The sequence below is a fragment of the Coptis chinensis genome, chromosome 8 (genome assembly GCF_015680905.1).
Source record: "Coptis chinensis isolate HL-2020 chromosome 8, ASM1568090v1, whole genome shotgun sequence".
Taxonomy (NCBI): Eukaryota; Viridiplantae; Streptophyta; class Magnoliopsida; order Ranunculales; family Ranunculaceae; genus Coptis; species Coptis chinensis.
In genome coordinates, this window is record NC_141463.1 from 58626796 (window position 1) to 58646549 (window position 19754).

The 19754-nt window shown below is 35.8% G+C and overlaps 1 long non-coding RNA gene across 1 annotated transcript; it reads left to right on the plus strand.

Annotated features, from left to right (window-relative positions):
- The first annotated feature begins 10321 nt into the window (after positions 1-10321).
- LOC147482164 (uncharacterized) lies at positions 10322-11948 on the plus strand. The gene is made up of 5 exons (XR_015206433.1): positions 10322-10757; positions 10870-10949; positions 11140-11232; positions 11353-11388; positions 11501-11948. It is a non-coding gene; the product is annotated as an uncharacterized LOC147482164 (long non-coding RNA).
- The last annotated feature ends 7806 nt before the right edge of the window (positions 11949-19754 follow it).

Below are 19754 nucleotides of genomic sequence, written 5' to 3' on the forward strand. Positions count from 1 at the left end.
TGATTCAGTGTTTTCTGTTCTGACTTAGGACCAGTATATTATTATGAACTTTCTTATTGCTGGGATCGATTTCTATGGAGCTATTCCTCCAGAGGGCATATGATACAATCTTGAAGTGATTGTATTGAAAACATATAATATTAAGGCTTATTGAGGAGCCTTTGGCCTCCTAATTCACACACAAGTGCAAACTACAATAATATTTTTCTCATCCCTTATTCAATCCATGGTTACAACTATTTATAAGACTTGCATACTAATTTGCAACTACCACTAAACTACCCACTAACACTCTTGATACCATTTGATACAATCTTGAAGTGATTATATTGAAAACATATAATATTAAGGCTTATTGAGGAGCCTTTGACCTCCTAATCCACACACAAGGGCAAACTATAATAATATTCTTCTCATCCCTCATTTAGTCCATGGTTACAACTATTTATAAGACTTGCATACTAATTTGCAACTACCACTAAACTACCCACTAACACATAATGACCACAACCCACTTACAACAAGTATTACCCACTACCCCATGCTCCCACACATTTAGCACATAACAACTCCACCCCTCTTGAAAATAACCTTGTCCTCAAGGTTGAAAGAACTGATCTTCTTCCTCGATCCCATAAGCGGCATAAAGCTCGAACAGGTGCGCCAGATTTGCCATGGTTTTCTCCATATTTTCCACCCTTTGTTCCATGCCTAGCTCTTGATACCACTTGATATAATCTTGAAGTGATTGTATTGAAAACACATAATATTAAGGCTTATTGAAGACCCTTTGACCTCTTAATCCACACATAAGTGCAAAATATAGTAATATTCTTCTCATCCCTCATTCAGTCTATGGTTACAACTATTTATAAGACTTGCATACTAATACATAATGACCACAACCCACTTACAACAAATATTACCCACTACCCCATGCTCCCACACATTTAGCACATAACAATGTAGCACCAAGTTTAATTAGCCTGCCAAAACAAATATAAGGTATGGAGTACGAAGTCTTCCCTCGGCCCTGTTCACCTCTAAATTAGGGATATTAAGTCCCCATCTTTTAAAAGCTTATATATTTCTGCTTTTGTAAAATACCCGTACGATTAAGCTAGATTACCCAGTTCAAATCCTAACTCGTGCGCATTAGGAAACTGTAGTTGTGGTGTTGTACTTTTGTAGTTTGTCTTTGGGCTTTGATTCTGTTGGGTATTTGTTCTGTTGGGGCTTTAAAAGAGATGAGTTGGGCCATTCTTGCATATGCCTGAAGTGTTGAACCACCTCTATCAGTCGGGGATCATGGATTATGGGCTTATGGCAGCTGGTGACAGATTTTTTCTTGCATTGCCATTATATATATACTAGCATTTTGGGCACGCTCTATGAGCGTGAAATTAAGAGTTGTCCAATTAATCAAGCCACGAAAGCAAGCCCAACAAAAACCTAGTCTATGGGGCGAGGTTGATTTTTAAAAAAATTGCAACTAAATCCCACTCAAAATAAGTCCAACCAAATTGCAACTGAAGCCCAATAGCAAAACGCCCATCGAATTCCAACAGAAGCCCAGCCACAATTGTTGACCAATCCAATTAGAGTTGAATATTATATTTACACATTTACCCTTATCAATATAACAAATTGCAAATAAAATCATATTATAGCGTTGTAAATAGAAAATATGAGTGAGGGCAAATTTGGAAAACAAAAAATCCGGTCGACCCAAAAAATATTGTTGCTTGGGGAGTTTTCTTTATAAAGTATATATATATATATATATATGGGGAGGGATATGCCCACTGCCAATTTTGCCCACTCCAGCCCACTCCCAATCTCGCGCACTCATCTCGCCCACTCCATCTCCAGATCTAAGGGCCCAAATTAAAACAAACCAAAAAACAAAAGAAAAACAAAACCCTTCGTCTCGCCCACCATAAAAAACGAAAACCAAATTTATACCAAACAAAACCAAATCTCCAGTCTCGCCCACTCCCACTCCACTCCAAATCTCATCCACTCTAGTCATCTACTTCTCAAATAGAGTTCAAGCCGCATTGCTGTCTTCAGGCTTCAGGCAAGTAAAAAAAAATCATTTTTTTCTGCATAGCCTGCATTGCTATAGTTTTTGTTGTTTTTTTTGTTCTTGTGTTTATCCCAATTGTTCTAGTGGTCTGTTTCATTATATATTGAAGTTTGTGGTTATTCAAAGTGATTGTCTAGTTATCATTTCCTACAATTAAAGGTGTACTCATTAAGAATTATGTTTGGAATTCCTCTTTTAAAGAAGTTGTTTCATTATATCATCAAATGGTTTATGCCCAACCTTATATTTGTAAAAAATTTATATATCCATCTATACTTAAAGCTTGTTCATGTCTTAGTGTTGTAAATATTGGTTGTAAGTTTCATGGTAGGGTAATTAAAAGTGGACTTCAGTTTGATAGAGTTGTTGAGACTTCATTGCTTTGTATGTATAGTGAGTTTCGTAGTTTAATTAGATGCAGTTAAAAAAGTGTTTGATGGAATGCCTGTAAGGGATGTTGTAGCTTGGAGCTCAATGGTATCGAGTTATGTTCATAATGAATGGGTTTACGATAGGTTGGCTTTATTTAGAAAGATGGTTTTTCAAGGGGTTGAAGTCGATTCGGTTATATTGCATAGTGTGAGTGAAGCTTGTTATTTGTTGTGTGATTGTAAACTTGCAAAGTCTGTGCATGGTTTTATTGTGAGGAGGATGATTGAAAGCAATGAGTCTTAGGAAATTTCTTTATTTGTTATGTATGGTAAATGTAATGACTTGGATAATGCAGAGTTTCACTAATAGTAGTAGAATGTCAGAGTTTCACTGGTCCACCTGTAATTGTAGGAAACATTCAAAATGTTATTTTTGTATGAAACCACTTAATTCTTACCAAGAGCACAGTAAGGGTGTTGTGGGGCTTCTCAGCCATGAATGCAGGCTTATAAAAAGTACTTTAGTGCAAAGCAGCTGAGAGGTTCAAATCCAACTCCTCTAGTTAAGTATGTTATTAGTCAGTATATCTATAAGTTTGGTATGAAATGTTGCACTGAAATCCGAGAGGCGCAGCTTTTGTTACTACTATCACCTGGTTTTGCAGGATAGTATGTTAATAGTTTAAGTCTAATTGGAGCATGTTCCACCATTTTTCTTAGTACGTTGACATAAGGTGAAAGTGAACAAGAAAATTGTTATACGTGGTACTTGATTTCGATGTATCCAGAAACCCTGTATTGCAAACGAGGTTAGGGTTATGCACGTGTGCCCAATTTTGCTGTATATGAACATGCATTTTTTTTATATCCATTTAGTAGATTAGTAGTTGCTAGATTTCTTGTTGTCGCAAATTGATTGTATTGGATCATATTCACTGTATCATTGTATTAATTGTAACAATGTTTTGGAGTGGAAAGAAGAAATATTTCTAAGTTATTTCGATTTGGAGTGGTAATGTTTGTATTTGGAGTGGTTATGTTTTTATTTGGAGTGGTTATGTTTGTTTGTTCTTCGATTTGGAGTGGTTATGTTCATTTTTGTTTGTTGTCATTTTCCGAAGACGACAACTAATTTTTAAATTACTTTGTTACTAATACTTGTTTATTACTATTTTTTGTAGTAATAATAGCTCCTCAATCAAAGAATGTGAAGAATGTAGCGAAAACCATCTACACAAGTGCGAATAAATTGCTTAGTGGCGGCAGTAGTAGTTCGGGTCGTGCTGACCCGCCTGGAAAAAAAAGGCCACGTCGGCATCCGCCTGTAGAGGGGATCGAGAAGCCACTGATTCGAGTAATGTAGTAGGTGTAGGTGATTTAGAGGTAGTAGAAAAAAAATAAAAGAAGAATGAAGAAAGAAATACGGGCTCCTATTGTAGATGAGGGTGTAGATTTAGATTTAAACTAGATTTAGATTTAGATTTAGATTTAGATGAGGATGAGGATGTCGATGTAGTTCTTCCTGAGAATTTAGATGGTGGTGATAGTGAAAAGGAGGATGATGATGGTGATGAGGAAAGGGAAGAGGAAGGGGAAGGGGAAGAGGAGGATGCTGATGGTGATAAGGAAAGGGAAGAGGAAGGGGAAGGGGAAGAGGAGGATGCTGATGGTGATGAGGAAGGGGAAGAGGAGGATGGTGAAGAGTCTAGTGACGATGATGAGGAGAATGACGATCTAGAGGAGGTTGACGACGATTTGGAGGAGGATGACAATGAGGAAGAGGATGAGGAGGAGGAAGAAGTGGTGGAGGATACAATGGAGGCACCGGTGGTACATCCTGTTCAAACTTTTGTGAGAAAATCGAAAAAAGACAAGGAGTACCAACTAGGCACATATGGTGGTGGCCCGACTAGAGTGCGAGGACGTGTCAAGGACCAGCTGTGCACGTTGCTCGTGATGTTTGGGAGGGGCAGGTAATATTAATTAGTACTTTAATTTTATTTTTTTTACGAAATTAAATCTTCTCCTCATTGACTCTTTGTTGTCTTTATTGTTTTAGGAGCGCAGAGTTTTGAAGTGTGGTCAGCACCTAACCAAGTTAAATCAATGGAATCTGGAGTCAAAATTTAAAAACTCTCTTAGATTTGAAAACAAGCTAAGAAGGATGGGTTTGTATGATCTCGTGATGGGAGTATACGAGCAACAGGATTCAATGTTGGTCTCTGCATTTGTGGAGAGGTGGCATCCGGAGACCAACACATTTCATATACCTTTTGGAGAGATGACTATCACTTTAGATGATGTCTCCCAACTCTTAGGAGTCTCGATAAAAGGAAGAGCCGTGCAAAGGAACATTGATATGAAGTTGGAACAGACTGAGAAAATTCTTAACTATGTTCTTCATATATCGTTGGGAGCGATTAAGGAGGAGTTGCAAGCCAGCCACTTCATATCAAAAGTAAGGTTACAATTCCTGAAGCATCACATGGCCAGGAAGGTACATGATAATGTGATTAAACTAAAAGATGGTGTGAAGAAGGCATCGACTTTGATAGAGGTACAACATGCTGTCAAAGGCTATTTGTACGTTATCCTTCTTTGGATGTACTCTCTTCCCCGACAAGTCTGGGACTACAGTGCCTGCTTGTTACTTGAGGTTGCTGTTGAAGTTTAGCGAGATCAAAGACTATGAGTGGGGTGCAGCAATACTTGCATACTTGTACCGTGGTCTTGGGGCTGCCATAGGTGCCAAAGTGAAAGGCATTTCAGACTATTTCACTCTCCTACAGGTAAATATTTAGTATTTTTGTTTATATGTTAACCCTTTATCTTATTAGTATTTGGTTTAAATACATAAATATGCAACATACTTAGGTCCTATTAACACTTGTATCAATATATAATTTTTTTTAACAAACGTATCAACATACTAATATCGATTTAACAAAAATAGCAATCCGTTAGGATCTGTCAGTTAAGTGCTGATGTGTCTGTTTTTTTTTTTTTTTCAATTTTTTTTTTTTTTTTTTTTTTCCACCTGACATAATACAAGGACGTGATGGGGCAAAATATTGGTTACAAAATATGGATCTTTCTAAAACCCACAGTTTAAGTAAGAATGGGTCTCAAACCGACCCATTTGTCTTTCATCTTCACCCATCAAAAATATGAAGAATGAGGACTAATTCGTTGGATTTTATTGTGCCATCACAAATCAAAATTAAAGAGTTAAAGAATAGATAAATTTGGGTTAGCAACAAGGGATTTATAATATCTAATGGTGTCTGCTTAATTCGCTTTAGGATTTTTGATGTTTTGTTTTTTGGAAGGGCGCAAAAAATGGAAATTGGAATTTAGCTCCACTTTTATATTTTGAGTGACCTACTAAATCCAACTTCATAACAGATAATTGATGAACATTGTTTAAATTAACTTGTTTCATCTAGAAATGTAGTAGAAGTGTCGAATTAAAAAGATGAAATTGAATTGGTGTTGACTGGTGAGCATCTTACTAAACAGGAAAGGAAGAACAAACTGGAGAAGAAAATGATGGTCTCGTTATGCGTGTTGGTGATGACAATGACAAACTAGAGAAGATCTGGTCATGTTCATTGTTGAAGAAGACGATGACAACATCTTGTTTTAATTGTTGGGCCTTATAATAAGTAATTGCTAAAGCTCAAAAGTGTTATTGTTTTTGGGCCTTAAGAGTTATCAATGCAGCCCATTATATAAGGTGTATTATTTTCACTACATCACGACCTAATATTATGCCGGGTGGAAAATATAAAAAATTAAATTGAAAAAAAAACAGACACATCAGCACTTAACTGACAGATCCTAACGGATTGCTATTTTTGTTAAATCGATATTAGTATGTTGATACGTTTGTTAAAAAAAAATCTATGTTGATACAAGTGTTAATAGGACTTAAGTACGTTGCATATTTCTGTATTTAAACCTTAGTATTTTAATTGTGTGTACGAGTATCTCCCGTGTTTCAAGCCAATCCCAAACCTGGAGTATGAGTTGGCGCAGCCTCGATGTTGTAGGCACTCAATTGCCGCTCCGCACTATGTTAACACAAAACATGCATTGCAATGTTTTCGAAAATTTCTTGATAAGACAACTTGTTTGATGGTAAGTATATGGGCTTGTTTAATATTTTATTGATTAATTGATGGTTGGAGTATGTGATTACTGATTTATTCAACTTCTCATATGACAGGTTAAATGGTGGCCTTACAATAATGTTAGAGCTTTAAGCCCGATGAATGATATTGTTTATTTTGAGGGCTTTATATGCTTTTTTGGTGCTGTTGAGCTTTATGTTGTTTGTAAGGCGGTCCATCAGTTGGGTCACCTGCAGCTTATACCTGCCAATCCTCCACAACCAAATGTCGCGATGAAAACTACCAACGGACGCGGGTATGAGGTCAAATAGAATCTTGCTTCGGCATATTGGACCACATGGGAGAATCACGTGATCCAACCCCAAAATGGAGGACCCCCGACAAGTTATCCATGGGAGTGTGAGTTTGGCTACATGAAATGGTATGAAATGAATACTCACATTCGCATGATAAATCCTCAACTTCGGATTCATTTCTCCCTACAATCACTTTCTAGTTCTAGTGCTCAGCTGGTGAGTTTTGTGCTTTTATAATTGAAGTTCCGCTCTTTTAAAACTGTAAATGCTAACTTAGGTTTGTATTTCTTTTTACAGAGCAACGTTCTTGACGAAACTACTCTCATGCTTGAGAAAGGTCTGCAATTGGGTGAGCCTGAGATTCCTGAGGAAGCAAGGAGATCGTTCCACGAAGCAGAAAACTTGACCCGATGCAAGTTTATTGGTGGGTGTTACCGTCATGATCATGTCTAAAGTTGGAGCTTTGAAGTTAGATTAGGGTTTTGTATATAGATTAGGATTTGGTTGGATTAGGGTTTGGTTAGGGATTAGGGTTTGAAGTTGGATTAGGGATTGGTTAGGGTTTGGTTGGATTAGGGTTATGAGTTGGAATTTGAAGTTTGAAGTTATTAGTTATGAATTTCGAATTTAAAGTGATGTATATGAATATGACTATGAAAATGTGCATTTGAATTTGAAGTTGAATTTGAATATGAATTTGAACTTGAATTTGAGTTTGAGTTGGAATATGGTTTGATGTATATGAATATGATTTGATTTTGAACGTAAATTTGAGTTTAAATTTGAATATGATTATATGTATATGAATATGAAGTTGATGTAATGCGCGTATATGAATTTGGTTTGGATATGAAATGAACTAAATCAAATAGTAAATTTGCTTTGATTTTGGTCCAAACGACCCACCCAGGTCGTACAACAACATAGAAAATGACCCCCACATATTGTTCACAGACGAAACTGGCCATAACGACCTGCTCAGATCGCTGGTCTATAGAGCCAAACGATCTGTTGGGGTATTTTATATCAACTTGAAGCGGTTTGAAGGGGTCATTTAGAGTGACTTCGAGCAGTCTTCCAAGATCGTTTATAGTGATTTTGAGCGGTCTGCCAATATCATTTAGAATGAAATTCGAATTCACCGCCAACATCAAATTCAAATTCAAATTCAACGTCAAAATTCAAATTCCTAATTCAACGCCAAATTCAAATTTAACATCAAATTCTAATTCAACGTCAAATTCAAATTCAAATGTCATATTCAAATTCAACGTCAAATTCAAATTCAAGGTCAAATTCAAATTCAACGTCAAATTCATAACGAACCCTAATCTATAACAAAACCCTATTCCGTAATCAAATTCAATGTCAAATTCAAATTCAAATGTCAAATTCAAATTCAAATTCAAGTTCAAATGTTAAATTCATATTCAACATCAAATTCATAACGAAACCCTAATCTATATACAAAACCCTAATCTGTAATCAAATTTAATTAACGTCAAATTCAAATTCAAATTCAACGTCAAATTCATAACGAAACCCTAACCAAATCCAATTCCTCAAATACAAAACCATGAAGCCTATGCCCACACCAATGGAATTTCCTATAGAACTTAGAGATCAAAACATGTATAAATCAACATTAGATAACATTACGCAACAAAATCACTACACCATAACATCTTTTTTGTGACAGGGGCTTTTCTCAATTTGTGACACCAAATAGGCGTCAGAAAATTTGTGACGTCGAAGTGCCGTCGAGAATGTTGTTTTTTAGCGTCAAATAAGTCAAAAAATTAGTTTTACTTTATTTACGAAAGTTATTGAAAATATAGTGACGGCAATGAGGTATCACTTCAATAAGGATCAGAGTCACGTGTTTGGCATGTGCAACAGATGAGGCGTCCACTTCCAATCTTTGCAATTTCTTCTCGACCTCAACTCTTTTTCTTCTCAACACGGCAGAGAGAAACCTCTTGTCCACTTTTCTCAATCTATTCGAATTCCACTCTCTTTTTTGTTCATCTTCCCCAAATTTCAATGAAAGTGAACTGAAGGAGGTAGGTTGTTCGTCTTAAACAAAGGTACCATCTTTCCGATCTTTTAAGTTAAATTTTTATAAAAATTAGTTATTTTTTTTTGCAATTTTGGTTTTTGGGTTTGCAATTCTTGATTTCATTTTCTAGGGTTTATAATTTTCTTGATGAATGAGTTTGTTTATAATAGTTGGTTTCCAAGTTAGACTTACTGCACTACCATTGTTGAAAGTTAGACTTGTCATTTTTTTGCACTACTACAGCTGTAGAGAGAAGGGGAGGGACTTCCAACGTCAACCATTTAAGTAATTAGCTTAAAGTCTAGCCAAGGAGAAATTAGCTTGGGAGAAAAGGACGATACCAATGATGTCATGTCATTCCAATCTCCACTGTACAAACATTTAAGTAATGGTGGGGGCGGCTGAAAGGAATGAAACTCCTGGAAATATGATGGGAAAAGGACGAACAGAAAAATACTTCTCAAAGAATTGGTACTCATGCATGCACCTTTTCGGGTTCTCTCGAACAAGCAACGACTTCAGAAGTAGGGACACCACCTCTTCCCTGAACATGCCACAATTTATCTTGAAGAGGATGCTTACCATTTTTCTCGAAGTGGGGGATTCTCAGTAGGAAGGAATCTTAATTGAGTCACAAAAGAGAGAAGTGGGGACGCATGGACATTCATTTTCCTAGCTATTTCCTACAGAGCAACCATCAACAAGATAAGTATCTTTTAATGTATGATTTTGATTATTTTGTTTTCATGTTTACGTCAATTACTTGTTTTAAGTTCTGATTTCCACTAGGTAGCTAGTAAAGGGTAAGTTGGTATGGAACACCACACAGTGTAATTATATTGATTCAACAATGAATTTCTAAGACAACATGGATTAGTATCTTCTTTCCCTCCATTTTTGGATTTAGTACATTCATCTTCATTTTATACCAAGCTAGATAAGTTGTTTGATCTCAATATATTGGGTTATGCTTATTTGTTCAATGCAAATTGAACAAATAAGCATAACCCAATATTGAACCGCATGCATGTGTTAACATTTGCTAGCGGACCGAGTAGTCAACGCAAACTCGCAGCTATTTATAAGTCCACCACTTATAATTTGTCTCTCCTGCATATATCACTTGATATTTTGATTTTTGTGTTTTATTTTTTGAGGCGATTGAGTAACCTTTCAATTTATTTACAAAAGAGATTTTACTATTCTATCTCGATTTTTTTTATTGTTGCTAGGTTAACACAAGCCCATTCGACAAAAAAAAAAGGCATAATCACTCAGGATCAACAAATTGGTGAGTATTCTAACTGTTTGGTGTATCGTTGCTTACTTAACTACTTCCGAAGGGCTAAGGAATGCTCACTACGCTCTACCAAATGCCTAGTCAAGTAGTAGAATTGGATAGGGCTTATTATACTTTATAATAACTTTTTGTTTAATCTGATCTTGTACCGACTTGCACTCGTACAAGATGGATCCATACCAACTTGCTGATACTGTGGTGGTGTGTTCATAGTGTGGTGGTGCTGCTGGCATGTGGTGTGATTGTGTGCTGGCAAGTGTTGGTAGTGTGGTGTATGTGAGAGTGTGTGTAGGTGGTAGTGTGTGAGTGTGTGCAGGTGGTAGTGTGTGAGTGTGGTGTTGTGCGGTGTGGTGTTGTTGCTGCTGGATGGAGTGTGTGTTATTGCTGCCTACCTGCTGCTGCTGGGTGTTGTTGCTGTTGGATGGAGTGTGTACCTGCTGCTGCTGCGTGTGTGCCTACTGCTGGGTGTTGTTGTTGTTGCCTGCGGCTACCATGGACCTGCTAAACATGTTGACTTTATAACCCCTAATATGAGTTTTAATTTAATCTTCTTGTAGGGGTGTGGCAGTTGTTAATCCATAAATTTGTTGTTAATTTAATTTTGTTTTTCATGAGAATTAGGACTGGAGATTCACGTGGACTTGCGTTTGTTCGGTACAAGTATGGTGAAGACTCTCAGAAAGCGGTTGAAAGGCTTGATGGTAATCCTTTTATTAACATTAAATAGCTATTGTTGCTTAAAGTTTAGATTTTTTGTTACAAGTATCATATTGTGTACTGTGCCTTAGTTAGGGCAAAGCAGGTTTAGACTTACAAAGTCTTACAAGTTTTTTAAACTCTCGGATGGAAGCTGTTTTGCATTCTTTCACGTTATTCTTTTGCCTGATTCAGTTACAAGATTATGCTGAATATATGGGTTATGTTGCTCGAGTGGTTCTTGTACCATCTTTACGAGATGCTTACCATGATTTTGTTTTTCCTCAGGTACGTGCTGTCATTGCCAAATTCTATAAACAATCCTTTTCTCCTGACATTAGAGCAATGCTTTAATTTTGAAATATTTAGATTTGAAGACTAATATTTTTGTTCATCTTCATTTTGCAGCCTGCATTTGATATCCATTCAGATCTCAAAAATCAGGTATTCTTATGTTGGCTTCATACTAAGTCTGTTTTCTATTTTTCTGTACTAGCCCTTATTGATCATTTCATTACTATTCATATTCATTGTTCTTTCTTCTCTCTTGACCCAGATTACTCGTCTTACAAATCCAGGGCTTTTCGATGCAAATAAGGTAAACGGTTGGTCTCTGCCCACTTATGCGAAAAAGCTTGATATTTTGATGCAGTCTTCAACCGTAAAGGAGAGAAACTTCGATCTGTAAAGCTTCTTCTGCAATTCAAGTTTGTTACAAGGCAGTATGTATATAGTCAATTCTTCAATGTTAGAATCTGCAGTGAGCCTGCATTAAGCTTGGCTGAGAGAAGTTCAAAGGAAGGCTATGAAGACAAACTATGGTGGGCTGGTCTTTCTTGTCGTTTTATAAGTCGTTGTCCACTGGTTCTTTGTAAGTGTTAGAACTGGTTCTTTGTAAGTGTAGGCGTGTTAATACAATTGTTGAATGAAATTTACTATGTGGGACTACGTATGTAGCAAGGTTACAATTATATTGTTTGTTGAGAATACAATGTTATATATATTAAATATTTTTAATACAAGATTTATTCTTTTATTTGTGTGGTAATCAGATGTGGATGGATGAATGGAAACAATTGTATAGTAGTGATTATAGCATTTGCAAGTAGTTTCTAAATATATGGCAGCAGGTGCATTATTATGTTTTTTTAAAAAGCAAAACGAAAATATGATTAGTGACGCCATAATGCCGTCACAAATTCAAAATACCCTCACAAAATTATTGTCGCCAAAATGCCGTCACAAATTCAAAATACCCTCACAAAATTACTGATGCCAAAATGCCCTCACAAATTCAAAATACCGTCACAAAATTACTGACGCCAAAATGCCGTCACAAATTACTGACGCCAATATGTCGTCATAAATTTTTGTGATGCAAATTGAGACGCCTAAATTGTGACGCCTATTTGGCGTCACAAATATTATTTATGATGCCAAATAGGCGTCACAAAAAAGCTATTTTGGTGTAGTGAATACGTACAAACACTAATTACAAAACACATAAGAAGATGTCTTACTTGTATGAACAAACAACATTAGATATCTCTTACATGAACAGACAAAATCGATATCTCTTACATGAACAGACAAAATAGAGATCTCTTATATCAACAGACAATATAATTTACATACATCAAACACCTAATTAAGGTAATTAAACTAAAACCATCCAGCCAATGCCCACACCAGCTAACAAACTCACAATTGAAAACAACACAATTTTGGTAGTAAAGATGTTTTTCTTCATTGAATCATTTTCCTTTTACAATTCTTCAATACTATTTAAAAGTTTCTTTTCCCTTCTCCTCATACGACTAATATTTCTCTGATATCAATCATTAAGTATCTCCAACATTTCATTGCGACGTTGAAAATCATTCAATGTATTAGTGCTACTTAGCACATTAGTGAAGAACAGGTCTTCAAGATGATCCCAAGATTCAGGTGAGATGTGGCTACACTGACCTGGATTGACAGAGGAATCAGACATACCATTGTTAAAGAGAAATTGAAAGAGGAATTGATCGACAGAGGAATTGATAGAGGAATCAATTAACAGAGGAACCAATTGACAGAGTAATTGACATAAGTTAATTCTTAGGTTAGGGTTCTAAGTAGTTGGGTTTCTTTTTTCGTAGTACTGTGTTAAAAGAAGTGAAGTGAAAAATACAAATCAAAATCCAGTTGTAAATATCTGGAATTTTGGTCCAAACAACCCAATGAGGTCGCAGATAAGTATTAGAAACGATCTCATCAGACCACTCATAATCCCTTTAAATGACACCATGAGATCATTTAGGTCTATATCCCAACGATCTGCAGAAGTCCTTAAGGCCAGTTTCGTCTGTAAGTGATATTTGGGCATCGTTTTGGATGCTTTTGTGCAACCTGGGTGGGTCGTCTGGACCAAAATCTAATAAAATTTTTTATTTGATTTTAGTTCATTTCATATCCAAACCAAAATCATATACGCACATATACAACCAAATTCAAACTCAAATTCATTTGATATCTAATGAAACCCTAATCAAACTTCAAACCCTCCAACCAAATTCAAATTCAAATTCGCATTCAAATTTCATATTCAAATTCAACGTGAAATTCAAACGCACATTTTCATATTCATATACAAACGCATATAACATGAAATTCAAATGCACATAACAAAAATCCAAATTCATATACATAATTTCCCGGTTCATACATAAATGATTCTAACTTAAAATTCCAAATTCAAACCCTACTATACATAAATTCCAAATTCCAAATTTATATATATAACTTCAAATTCAAACACAAATAATTCAACTTCACAATTTAAATTCAACTTCTTCACCATCTCTATCTTCGTTGTCTTCATCACCATCTCTATCTTCGTCGTCGTGATGATCTCTATGATTGTCCACATCCTCAATCTCCTCATCAATAACTGTCAAGTAAGAAAGTGATGACAAATGTCAAATTTACAGTAAACTCTAAACAAGAAAATTTAGTAAACTAGGAATGAATGAAAACTACGGAAACTAGGTTTAGAAAATTTACTTACTTATCCCCTTTTTCCTATTTGGATTTTGTGGACAATTGTGTTTGTCGTGATTAACACCAACCTGGTTGACAACTAGTACATCTCTTGCCTGTCATCTCTTTGGTAGCTTTTGCAATGCCTTTCTCTAAACCTCCTTTGATTCTTGTACTACTTTTGTAAACCTTCACTTCCTTTTTCCTTCCTTCAGTTTCTGAGATGTTGGGATTCATAAGTAATACTTGAGAGGCATCAATTGTAGGTTGTGAGTTTTCATTGACAGTGCACGAATCAACAACTGAAATCTTGCTCTGGTCATTAGTATTTTTCATTCCTTGAGCTCCAACGATAGTTCTTTGCAATCTTTTCAACATCAATTAGTAAGTCTCATCTGCTTCAGCCACTTCATAGACTAATTGATTGGCAACCATATGAAGTTGGGTAGTTCTCAGTACCTCAGAACTCTCATGGCCACTTACTAGTCCACCATCATACTCAGCTTTATATTTGTTAGCCCCTTTCATCCATCTCTTTAGAATAAAGTGATTGGGTATCTCTATATCACGACACTGAAAAACCTTTACAAGGTGTCCACAGGGTATCCCTAGGAACTCGAAAAGTTTGCATTCAGAGTTACCTTCTTTTGTGGCTGAGTTGAACTTCACCTTCCACTGATGCTGATCACCTACCACTCGAGACTTGTACGTGTAGGTCATATGTAGACATCACTACCCTTTTCATCATCATCCAAGACATACTCAGCTCGAGCTTTCTCACATTCTTTCTTGAACCTTTCATACACATTCCTCGTATAAACTTTTGATGCACTCTTAAAGAGAAAGGCATTACTATCGACGATGCGATCCGAATGTTCTGTAGTATAATCCTCTCTTTTTTCTCTTTGAACAATTCTACTCAAACACTTATCATTCTTTAACACAAAATCTCTAAAAGTTGTAGTTGAACGGAAAAAATTCTTATAAAAAGAATTCATACCTTCGGAACGCCCGGTAGTATTATTGCCAACATAGAAAGTATCCAAGTGATAAAACGGTGCCCATTTTTCTCGAATCTTATATAGTCCAATGAGCCATTCATTCTACACCAACTCATATGTAGACATCAATTCCTTCCACTTCGTTTTGAAAGTACTAGGAATATAAGTTTTCCAAATACACATTTTGATAGCTTTTTTGAAAGATGACTTCTTGAAATAAAAATGTGGAAGTTTTTTAGGGAATTTCTTCAAAATGTGCCATAGGCAAAATCTATATCGTGTATTTGGTAAAACCTTCACAACAGCCTTCGTCATAGCTCTGTCTTGATCTGTGATGATTGAAGATGGGGCATGCCCGCCCGTGGCTGCAAGCCAAGTCTGAAAAACCCACTCAAAATATTCTTCTGTCTCATCCAATAGGAGTGCACAACCAAACTGGTTTGACTGCATGTGGTGGTTTACTCCAATAAACGACACAAATGGCATTTCATATACATTTTTGCGATATGTGGTGTTGAAGAAAAGAACCTCACCAAAATACTGAAACTGCATACGTGAACGCCCATCTATCCAGAAAAAATTAATTGCCCATGCTTCGCTATCCATCTGTATTGTGTAGAAGAAATTAGGATCTTCTATACTCTTCTTCTTAAAAAAAAATTAGCACTGCAGTAGCATCACCTTTGACAGGTTTCTTATACTCCTTCGACGGACCTAAGTGGTTCCTACAATCTCTGTAAAAAAATAACCATTTTGTGGTCCGTCAAGTATATCAACAACTTTATTCACAGGTAACCCTTCATCACAAAATGAGTCAATCAACATCTTAGCTGCAACATGCAAATTTTTGCAAACAGGCATGCACATCCTTTTCGCTAGACTAACAAGGTTGTGATTGTGCGCACCAACATACTTCACCACTTTCCATAATCCACTGACTTGTTTTGTCACTCTCATTGTTGCTAAACACCCACATTTCACCGTATTCGTGTTTCTCCTCTTTTTATAACTTCTTTCTTGGACCCTACTTCTTTCTCGGACCCCTCATCTGTTCTTTTTTTCACTTGTTCTATGTAAGTCCCAAAACGCTCGCAAGTCATTTGACAAGTAGTCACTTCGTCTAAATGTAGAATTCTTTTTTGGGTACTTCGAGTAACGGCACTAAATCCCAATGCTTTTCCATAGTCTATATAAAACTATTTTACATTTTCTAGACTTATAAAATTCATCCCAAAATACGAAATCTTTTCGCTATCAACTATGTCTATGTCGTCTCGAGTTGGCCGAGAAGACGAAGCGGCCTCATTTTCATTTTCCTCAAATACTCCAGTATGAAAAAAGATGTCGTCAATTGATTCTACATAAAACACAATAGATAATCAGTTGAAAGCTACATCAATCATCTTTGAGGATTTTAATCTAGTTCGAAATATAACTTGGCAATATAATTAGGATGCAAATAACTATGTCTGTTCAGTATAAGTATGAAAAAATCAATGTTTGCTCACCTGAATCATTCAATGTGGTCGTCGATTCCATCTATCTTTCTGGTTGGCGGGAAACTAGACAGAGTTTAAAGGTTTGCCGGAGAAAAGAATTAGTTAGAATTGGTTTGATGATTTAGTGGAGAGAGTTAATTCTTAGTTTTTAGTTAAGGGTTTTTGATGGCTTTGGTTTTAAACTTGCAAATGTTTTCTTTTTGTTTTAATTTTGTTTTGTTTTATTTTTTGTTTTGTTTTATTATAGACCCTTAGATCTTGAGATGATCTCGCGAGGTGAGTGGCTACGATCTTGAGATAACCTCGCGAAGTCGTCTAAGGAAAATGTATATGGCATGGTGGGGTCGTTTGGCTACATACCTAAACGATCTGATCCACCCCCCCGTTTAGGTCTAAAGACAAGCGGTCTGAGTTGGTCATCAAGGGCAAATATGTCTGGAAACGGTTTCTTCAGATCATTTTGAACACTTCTATGTGACCTGACTGGGTCGTTTGGAGCAAAAACTTGCAATTTTCAACTTCAACTCAAATGAATATGGATTGAACGTGAATTTGAACCAAAATTTGAACGTGAATTTGAACCAAATTCCAAATTCATATGGGGGCCCAATTCATATACATAACTTCAAATTCCAAATTTATATTAAAATAACTTCAAATTCCATACATTCGTATACATCAAATTTACACCCATACATTCATATACATCAAATTTACACCAAAACCAAAACCCTAATCCATATACAAATAGGAGCATTCATTTCATTCCCACTTCTTCTTTTATTTTTCTCTACTATCTCTAAATCACCTACACCTACTACATTACTCTAATCGGCATAATCCGCTTGTCGTGTCAATCCACTCTAGATGCCGAGGTTCCCCTTCCTTTTTTTTTCTCAGGCGGATCACCTCGACTCGAGTTACTACTCCCGCCACTAAACAATTTCTTCGCACCTGTGTAGATGGTTTTCACTACAAAACAAAATCATAAACAAGTATTAGTAACCAAAAGTTTCAATCTAATAATATGAAAACAAGCTTCATCGATAAAAGGAATATGAAAACGAAACATAATCAATTAGAGAGAGTTTCAATATTAACAGGGACGACAAAACAAAACAAGACATGTTTCAATGGAACTTTCAAATATTGAATGTGTTTTTTAACCCATTAAACTTTCAAATAGGAAGCCAACACCACTTCTTTTGACACATTTTGCAAAAAGTTACATTGGTCACTATTGAATGTGTTTTTTAACCATTTAAACTCATTGTGTAAATTGTTTTAAAAATACATGTGGCTCCTATGTGGAGCCTATATGGCTGTGTAAATTTACACAACTCATTGGTGATGCTCTAACAAAAGAAATTTAACATTACGTCATGGATTTGAACCTCTCATCTCCTTTGCGCTAAAGTGCTTTTTATAAGCCTGCATTCGTGGCTGAGGATGGAGTAAAGTAATATGGAACCAAATTTCTAGTCCAAAAGCGAAGATAAATAAGCGACATTATACAAAGTGTTAGTAAATAAAGAGAGTGTCAACAAACACATCCTTATCACGTATAATAAATCGAGTGATCAAATTGCCTGAAATGGGACCACTCAGATAATAATAGGATTAAATTGAAAGTGGGGAGAATTGTCAAAGCATTCACATGAATAACCAAAATTTCCCAATAAATATTCTCTATGTTAATCCTATTAAGCAACATATATAGAATCACAACTATGATGAGAAATAAAAAGGGGGATATATGGAGAGAAAGCTTTTTCTTTTACAAAAATAAACAAGAGTAATAAAGAGAATGTCACACCCCGAATTTCGACAGAATTTGGAAAAACATTATTTGTTCCCGACTCTTCGATTTCCGAGGTGTGACGCACTCTCAACTTCCAAAAACCCATAAACAGTTTTAAATATGCGGATAATTAAAAACCAATAAAAATTTCAATTAAACAAATGTCCTCTTCATTACAAAAATTTACAAATAAGATTAGGTTACAAATCTCTTTTCAATAACTCCTTATTTAAAATTACAAATGAAAGTACAAATACATTGTCTAGACTGAAAATCTATATCACCTTAAGGAAAACAAAATATATCCTCGAAATGCAATGCTAACGCAAAACCACAAGCAAAGCTGACAACCTTCTTCAACACTAAACTGTCAAAACTTATCAACTATGTTCATTGAATGAACACACCCGATAAGCAAACATGCAAATCGGGTCAGCATTATAAAAATGCTGGTGTGAGTAGCTCTAAAATACAATATATAATTATACCAAATATATACACAATCCTTATGGCGTTAGTTCCTCCACCGAGCTTTTAACTTTTAAAGACTAATAAAACATCCTTAAGTACAATAAGTAAAGGCGGGTAGTTCCTCCATTGAGGCTTTTAACTTCCCACTAACCACACAACAAATCATATAATGCGATAATAAAAGGCATTTAGTTCCTCCACGAGGCTTAGGTTCTAACTAAACTATAACCAATCAAGCATATATAATCATCTATCTAAAGATACATCATTAACCAACACATTATCATAATTATATTATTTAAGGCTTTCTTTGCGTGTCCCTAATATCACGTCAGATCTATGTCTTACCTAGTTTCCCTGGCTACCACAATCGCTACCCAACGCCAAACATGTACATCCACATGCCTCCCCTACATAATGAACCCACTCGTGCGTAACCAACCACCCCGAAGGGATGCCACACACCGTAAATCCTCACACGGAAGCAATTATGTAAGTAATGCCCCTATTCGCAAAAATATCGCGTCTCGTTCCAATATTTGCGAACGGAATAATCAAGCCACTATTCGGCTACGATTGCCCAACACATGGGTCAATCAACATCATATATATACAACATCTTATATATACAACATCTTATATATCACATACGCCCACACAGGGCAGATCACATGAGTTGTGGTAGTCAGGTTCTAGGATTTTCGTTACGTAATTTATTCAGGTGTCATACATTTATGACTCATAAACATTCCACTATATCACGTGCAGGTCAATTACCTTATTGCACTAAGCCACAATATTTAGAAATATCTCAATTATATCTCATAACCACTTTTATTATTTCACGTGCCAATATATTATTGCACTACACCACAAACCCGTGGGAAAATATCCACACATATTATACTACCTTATAGTAGCATCTCACATATAAAATAATAAAGCTTTTATACATCTATGTCTCCAAAACTATTGCATTCAATATATATATCCCAACATATTACATAGTGTCACAAT